Source organism: Aulonocara sp. 'chitande type north' Nkhata Bay, linkage group LG15 (genome assembly GCF_057382095.1).
Source record: "Aulonocara sp. 'chitande type north' Nkhata Bay isolate Kocher_YH1m ecotype deep benthic linkage group LG15, A_spYH_male_GT1.1, whole genome shotgun sequence".
In the NCBI taxonomy this organism is placed as follows: domain Eukaryota; kingdom Metazoa; phylum Chordata; class Actinopteri; order Cichliformes; family Cichlidae; genus Aulonocara; species Aulonocara sp. 'chitande type north' Nkhata Bay.
In genome coordinates, this window is record NC_141358.1 from 22,104,815 (window position 1) to 22,112,078 (window position 7,264).

Sequence of the window (7,264 nt, forward strand, 5' to 3'; positions counted from 1 at the left end):
GATATGTCTGGTCAGGACGTATTTACCATATTTTGTCAGTAACTATCTTCTGTGAGACAGTAGTGTGCTGTAGGCATGTCTAAATGTGTGCTTGGGGTCGTGATGAGGGTCCACCCGAGTGTGTACCTCATACACCCTGTTCTACGGCTTTGGAGCCAACCTTCATGGGTATCTTCAGTTTTCTCTTAATGGTCATTTTGTACCCTGCTGAGAATCGTGCCTAAATCCTTCCACTCGGCGGAAAGGTTTTTTTCTATGAGGGGGAACAGGCCATAAGGGCCAGGTGGGTCTGGAACTCCTCCCATGTCCCTGTTGTAAGGATCTGTCCCTATTTCTTCTTGCTCTTTGTGTGTGGGGACGTCGCGAGACATTTAATTCAATTGGTGTCTGGCTGAGGCGTATGGGCCTTGTGGTGGTAGGAACGGATTCGTTGGGGGTTTTTTTGTGGTTGTGGGTGCCTCTGAGGCTGAGGGTTCTGGCTGATATGGTGGTGGTTGTGAACAGGCCACCTGTGGAACTGGTGGTTTATTACTGGCCTGAGATGTGAGTTGCTGTCTAGACTGTTTCTGCTTTCTATTTTCAGCACGCCTTTGTTCTTCCTGTTTCCATGGCTGAAAAAAGTTCATGTACTCAGTCATGAGTTTTGTTTTTGTCTTGCCTGGCTTATGTTTATCGACCTCTTCCTTTAAACATTTTTCTAAATGTTTTATTGGTTCTGAACTACATTTCCCTTTTCCAAGACCATGATAAACTCATTGAAGGAAATGTAGCCATCTCCGTTTGTGTCAGCCTCCTGGATGGTCCTATCAGCAATGCTGCCGAGTTCTTCATCTGAAACGTTGACTCCAACAATCATCCGCAAGACCTGCAGGAGCTCATCTCGGGAGATCTTGCCATCTCTGTCCAGGTCATATAGACGGAAAGCAAAAAGCAGCTTGTTTGTTCTGCTGTTCAGGGGCTCTGTAGCTGAGGGGTTCTTGTTCTTCTCGTTGTCTTCGATTGGTCTGAAGTGAGCCAGGGTCCGCATGAAGCCCCGGAAATTTACCTGGTCCTCTCAAAGGGAAAGAATGCGTTGATGATTATATCTCCCAGAGGGTTGATGGCCAACTCGGGGATTCTCTGGAAATCTTCTCGACTGAGGGTGCCGTTTTCCCCTTTATCCAGGCTGGTGAAACGTCTGTACAGGCGAGTGATCTTCCTGTGGGAAAAGCCAGTTTCCTTCTTAATTTCTTCAATTTCCTCTTCTCTGAGTAATCTGGACGCTCTGGATCCCATGGTGAGATGTTAACGGAGGTTTAAAATCGAGATGATTCGCTAAGGCGTCTTGCGCAAGCTCTCCAAGAGTCTCTATTAAAACACCTTAACCACACAGTTAGGTTTCAGCCCTCGCTGACTCAGAACAAAGTAAGACAATCAGAGCTCGATTGGTTTTTACTTGTGCAGGGGAAGCCTGGTCGGATTCTCAGAGTTGCAAGCTCTACACCCAAACTCAGACAACTCCAACTCCAGCCTTTTATTGAATGAAAACAGTTACACAACCGCCCATTGTAAACCCCATATGTTGTGTGGTAAAAGCTAAGGCACTGTGTGTGTGTGTGAGTGAGAGAGAGTGTATGTGTGTCTGTATACGTGACTTCCTGCTTACAAACGTTTTAACCGCATCTCTAGTCATAAAAGGGTCATCTCCCCTCAACCTCGTATATGGCTTAACCTCTTTAACAGTCCACCATTTACATGGTGAGCCCATAAAGGGCAGGAAGTGAACACTCCTTACCAAATAAGGAAACCAGAATCTTACATAGATTGTGCCTGCAGTTGAAAACTATAGCTAGTAACATCCCCAACATCCTACATGTGGGGGAGGAACAGAAAAATATCTGAACATACAGTTCAAGACAAGGTCCAAGCACAATAATGACAACTTTTAACAAAATCACTCCAACACACACTCCCCTAGCCTGGCACATTGGTTTTCTCCAGGAGCTCATAAGCAGGTGATTGAGCTGCTTTTACTCTTTACAAAGTGAGTACTGTTAACACTTCTCTTTTTACATATACAACTAATTTAGGTTACAGACAAATGATTAAATGTGAACAGTTCTAACACGGGTTCTTTTCCTGACACAGGTAGGATGGCCAGTCCCCCTGTCTCTTCACCTTTAACGAGTCACTTAAATAACAACCCAAAAAGCCTAATAAAGAATCACAATCAACCAGTGTGTGTTTTTCTTCATTACGGTTTTTAAATACAAATCAGTCAGTCAATTAATAAAAATACAAGTAAGGGTAATGGAACCCCTGGTCTCCATTACACACATAAATACCATAAAGACACTAAGTCGTAGAGCTCTGAACTCCTTGCTTCTATGATATTTACACTTCTTCTTGGCCTTCTCCTTCACTCTGAGTCACTCCAGGATAAACGCATCAGCTCAGACATACAATAATTAAAATATGTGTAGGTGACCGTTTGGCAGAAGACGATGTTGAGGCGGTACTGCAGTGACACGTCCGTGGCTATCGTCGGGGCGGTGTCCTGCATCAGCAGGAAGTCCATAGACTTCTTGGCTTTGTTGCTCATCATGGCGCTGTAGTCCATGGGCGTGGCCTGCAAAAAGTGTAAATAAACCATCAGAGACCAAACACAAATATGCCTTCCAACCACTAGTTTAGACAACATCTTGCAAAGAGTGTGTATTTCAGAGTGCAGTTGTTTTTAAATTTGACAGAAACAGAAAAAAAGACGGAACAGAAGGACAACAGGGAAAGCAGAAGCACCGACACACTGAAATCTTTTAGGGTCAAGCTCCAGAACTAGCCACAAATCCTGCTGGAAAGAACCTAAAAATACTTGCAGAGATCTAATGGAGCCGTTTGACTCAAAAGCCTGGTGTCAGGCATGTTCTTTAATAAATAAGAAACGAGCTGATATGTTACAGACCCCAGTCTTTACGTAAAGAAAAAGCTGACATTTAGAGCGGTCTCGCAGCAGATTTTAAAACAGTGACACTGATTTGTGGGGTTTTTGGGCACAAATTTGAACCTTTTTGTTTTATCCATGTCCTTGAACTCAGCTCGTGACTTGGGCGCTTTCATATGTACCGATTCATTTAGGTTTGTGCACTGAGGCCAGATTTAGGTATTAAAAACGAGTCAGTTATAACACTTCTTACATTAGTTAAAAGAAGCTGAGCTTACACTAAACCAACATTTAAGAAGCTCCTCACTACGGCAGCCGTAATGCTCTGACAATCCATCAAGCAGTGCAGCTTACCAAAGTTGTACTAAAACAGTTTTTAACAGATTTCTGCACGCCAAAATCGGTTTGAGGTCAGTAAGCACAACCAGAATTCATACATAGGCACACTTTCGATTTTTGAGAAAATTTATTAAGTGTGTCATATAGTGTGGAAAATATGTTATACAGAAGAAAAGAATATTTCGCGATATATATCGTTACCGCACGTGCTTCAAATTATACCGCGATATGGATTTTAGGCCATATCGCCCAGCCGTAATGTGACGCCCGACTTTACTCTCAACTTACTGTTTCTTTGCTTCCTCAAACTTCTGGATGAGCTTCCTCAGAACGCCATTTTTAGAAACAGTGAGAGGCCGGTGCTCCGACAGTTACGACATCATATGTCTTTTCTGGAAAGACAAACAAGGATGTTTTAGAGGCACAAAAAGAAGTATGTGCGATCCCAAGAAGATTTTTTTTTTTTTTAAATCAAATTATTTATTATTTATATAAATGATATTTGTAAGGCATCTGATATATTAAAATTAGTATTATTTGCAGATGACACAAATATTTTTTGTTCTGGGGGGAATCTAAAGGAGCTGCTGGATACAATTACTTCAGAAATGTGCAAAATTAAAAAATGGTTTAACAGGAACAAACTATCGCTAAATCTAAGTAAAACTAAAATTATCTTATTTGGGAATTCCCTTAGAAATGCACAAGTGCAGATTCATGTAGATGGTGTGGAAATTGAAAGAGTACTTGAACATAAGTTTCTTGGTGTGATTATAGATGATAAATTAAACTGGAAGTCTCATATAAATCATATACATAACAAAATTTCAAGAAGTGTCTCAATCTTGAGTAAAGTAAAACACATTCTGGACCACAAATCACTCCACATTCTCTATTGTTCCCTGATTGCACCGTATTTGAATTACTGTGCAGAGGTTTGGGGCAATACTTACAAATGTTCGCTATCATCAATCTTTATATTACAAAAAAGGGCCATAAGGATAATCCATAAAACTGGTTACAGAGATCATACAAATCCACTATTCTTAAAATCAAAAATTCTAAAATTCACAGATCTGGTTCATTTTTTCACAGCACAAATTATATATAAAGCAATAAATAACCTGCTTCCTGACAATATTCTAAAAATGTTTTCTAAAAGGGAACAGGGATACAATTTGAGGGGGGAATTAAATTTAAAACATCCTCGTATCCGTACAACATTAAAAAGTTTTTGCATCTCTGTGTGTGGAGTGAAGCTGTGGAACAGACTAAGTAAAGATATGAAGCAATGTCCAAGCATGGCGCAGTTTAAAAAGCGGTTTAAGGATATGGTTTTTACAGGGTACAGGGAAAAGGTAGAGATTTGATAGGGTGTTCTTGTCTAATATTTTCATGTGTGTGCGCATGCACGGGTTTGTTGGTATGGGTATATATGTATGTGTATATGTATGTATATGTATGTATGTATATATATATATGTGTATATGTATATATATATATATGTATGTATATATGTGTATGTGTGTGTATGTATGTGTGTATATATATATATATATATATATATATATATATATATTAAATATATATAAAATTGTAGGTTGTGTATCCTTCAGGTGTTAATGGGGTTATTGAAAATGTGTATATGTGCGTATGTGTGTATATACGTAGGTATGGATAGATAGAAACATATATGTGTATATATTAAAAAAAAAAAAAAAAAAAATTACACATAACATATAATGTAATTACAAGGAGGTATTTCTGTAGTCTATTGATACTAGATAGTGGAAAAGGGGTGGGATTAAATAAGCTTATGCTTCTTCCTGCTCCTTTTTGAACATGGACGTACGTTATTTGGAGTTGTGGTTGCTCGTTTTCCTTTTGTTTGCTTTGTTCATTTGTCTCTTTTAATTCTTTTTTTTTTTTTATACTTTTTCAACATGTTCAAAATAAAGATTCAATCAATCAATCAATCAATATGTATTTGTGTCTAAACCAAAACCCATTTCCCCTGTCCAAATCACGTTTTATGTTTTTAAACCCACTTTGCACAGAGGCATGTTTTGAAAAATTATTCTTACAAAGGGGGAAAGAAACAACTACGCTTAAAATAAAGATGGTATTAGTTTATTTTGTTCCAACCTGTAATTTATTGTAGTTTTATTTGTTTGCTTTTGGTTTTCTAAAGGTTTGAGGTGTAAAAGAAACTGCAGTGGAGTTTGAAAACAATAAATGGTTGTGTGTGGTTTGAGGATGTGTTTGTGCCGGGGGGCTGCGAAGATTTTCTTGTAAAACAAACAGGGGCCTAGCAAAAAAAAAAAAAAAAAGGTTTGGGAACCACTGGTTTAATGTAACATCCTTTTATTTATCCTCCCTGTCCTATATATCCAGGTTCAAGGTCATGGGTTTGGTCAATCTAAGGAGAGAAACTTAGACCTCCCTTTTCCCAGCCACCTCTTCCAGCTCATCTGGGGGAAAACTGAATTATTTCCAAGCCAACTGTGAAATGTAATCTCTCCACCGAGCCCTCAGTTTGCCCTGGGGCCTCCTACCTCCAGGACATGCCTAAAACACCTCATGCAGGTGGTGTCCAGTAGTGATAGGATTTCCGGCTCTTTTTAGAGAACCGGCTCTTTCGGTTCAGCTCACTAAAAAGAGCCGGCTCTTTCGGCTCCGAACCGGCTCTTCAGGTTGTTTTGTTGCTTTAATTAATTTGTTATTAACAATAATATAAAATTATGCACAAAAGGAATTACTAATGTAAAAAAAATGGTTTTATTTATAAATGTTTATATATAAATATATGCGGTGGCCCCTAGAGACAAAACACGTACAAACTCTTACAAAACAGAGCTACCTAGATCACTTAAATTACACAATTGAAAGCATGAAAGCATATGTGTATTGTTTGTGTATGTATACACAAGAATTCATATATAGTGAAATAAAAAAAAAAGATTTAAAAAAATGTTCATTTACCTGTTATTACCACACACAAAATACGGTCGTTGGTACTTGCTGACTTGTGTAGCCGCTAGGTAACAAAAGTTCAACACTGCCCCTAGCATCCTGAAGCACTTCTGTTGTTTTTTGTACGTGTTTTGAGTTTTTATGTGCTTCTGAGTTTTTACGTGTTTTGGAGTTTGTACGTGCTTCGGGGTTTGTACGTGTTTTGGAGTTTTTGCGTGATTTGAAGTTTGTATGTGCTTTGTTTGTAGTGGCCACCGTAAATATACTTTTATTTATTCACTCCACATAAAATGTAATAAATAAATCATATAATACAAAAATCAACTATTCACATTTCAACTTTTAACTATTTCAAATCAAATTCAAATTTTATTTGTCACGTACACAGTCATACACAGTACGATATGTAGTGAAATGCTTGGACAACTGCTCGTGACCTAAAGAAAACAAAAAAGGAAAAGGCTATGAATAAGATAGGAAATAAATATGAAAAATTAAAAAGGGTAAAAGGGGATGCGCTTTGTAAATAAAACTGAATTGAGTGGTAGATACAAAGCCCTATACTGTCCTATATCGTACCATAATTGTTTTAAAAATAATTGCGTGGAATGAGTCTAGAGTTGAATGTTTTTAACAGGCAAAAAAATACTTAAATAACTAAATAAGTAAATGTTCAATTTTTGTCTTTTTTCTTTTTTTGCTGATCCGAAAATTGATCCGATCCGTGACTTAAAACAGTGATCCGATCCGAGAGATTTTCGATCGGTTGCACCACTAGTCGACGCGTCATTTAGAGCTTTGTAAGATCCCGAAAGACGCAGGAATAAACAGTAGGTAAACAGCAGTGTAATAACAGACTGAAACAGAAGATTGCAACACTGCATGTACAAGGATGCCAGCTGCAGTTAAACCCTGAAGAAGAAGAAGAAGAAGCAGCAGTCTCCGGTATCGTAGCTGTGTACGAGGCCGATTACGTTACAGCGACGGGAGGAAGGCTGTCCAAATTCGAAGACGCCTCCAAATGCGGTCGAC

At 38.6% G+C, this 7,264-nt stretch overlaps 1 pseudogene; it reads right to left on the minus strand.

Moving 5' to 3' along the window:
• Positions 1-706: 706 nt before the first annotated feature.
• Positions 707-1,289, minus strand: LOC147313022 (calcineurin B homologous protein 1 pseudogene; annotated as a pseudogene).
• Positions 1,290-7,264: the final 5,975 nt, after the last annotated feature.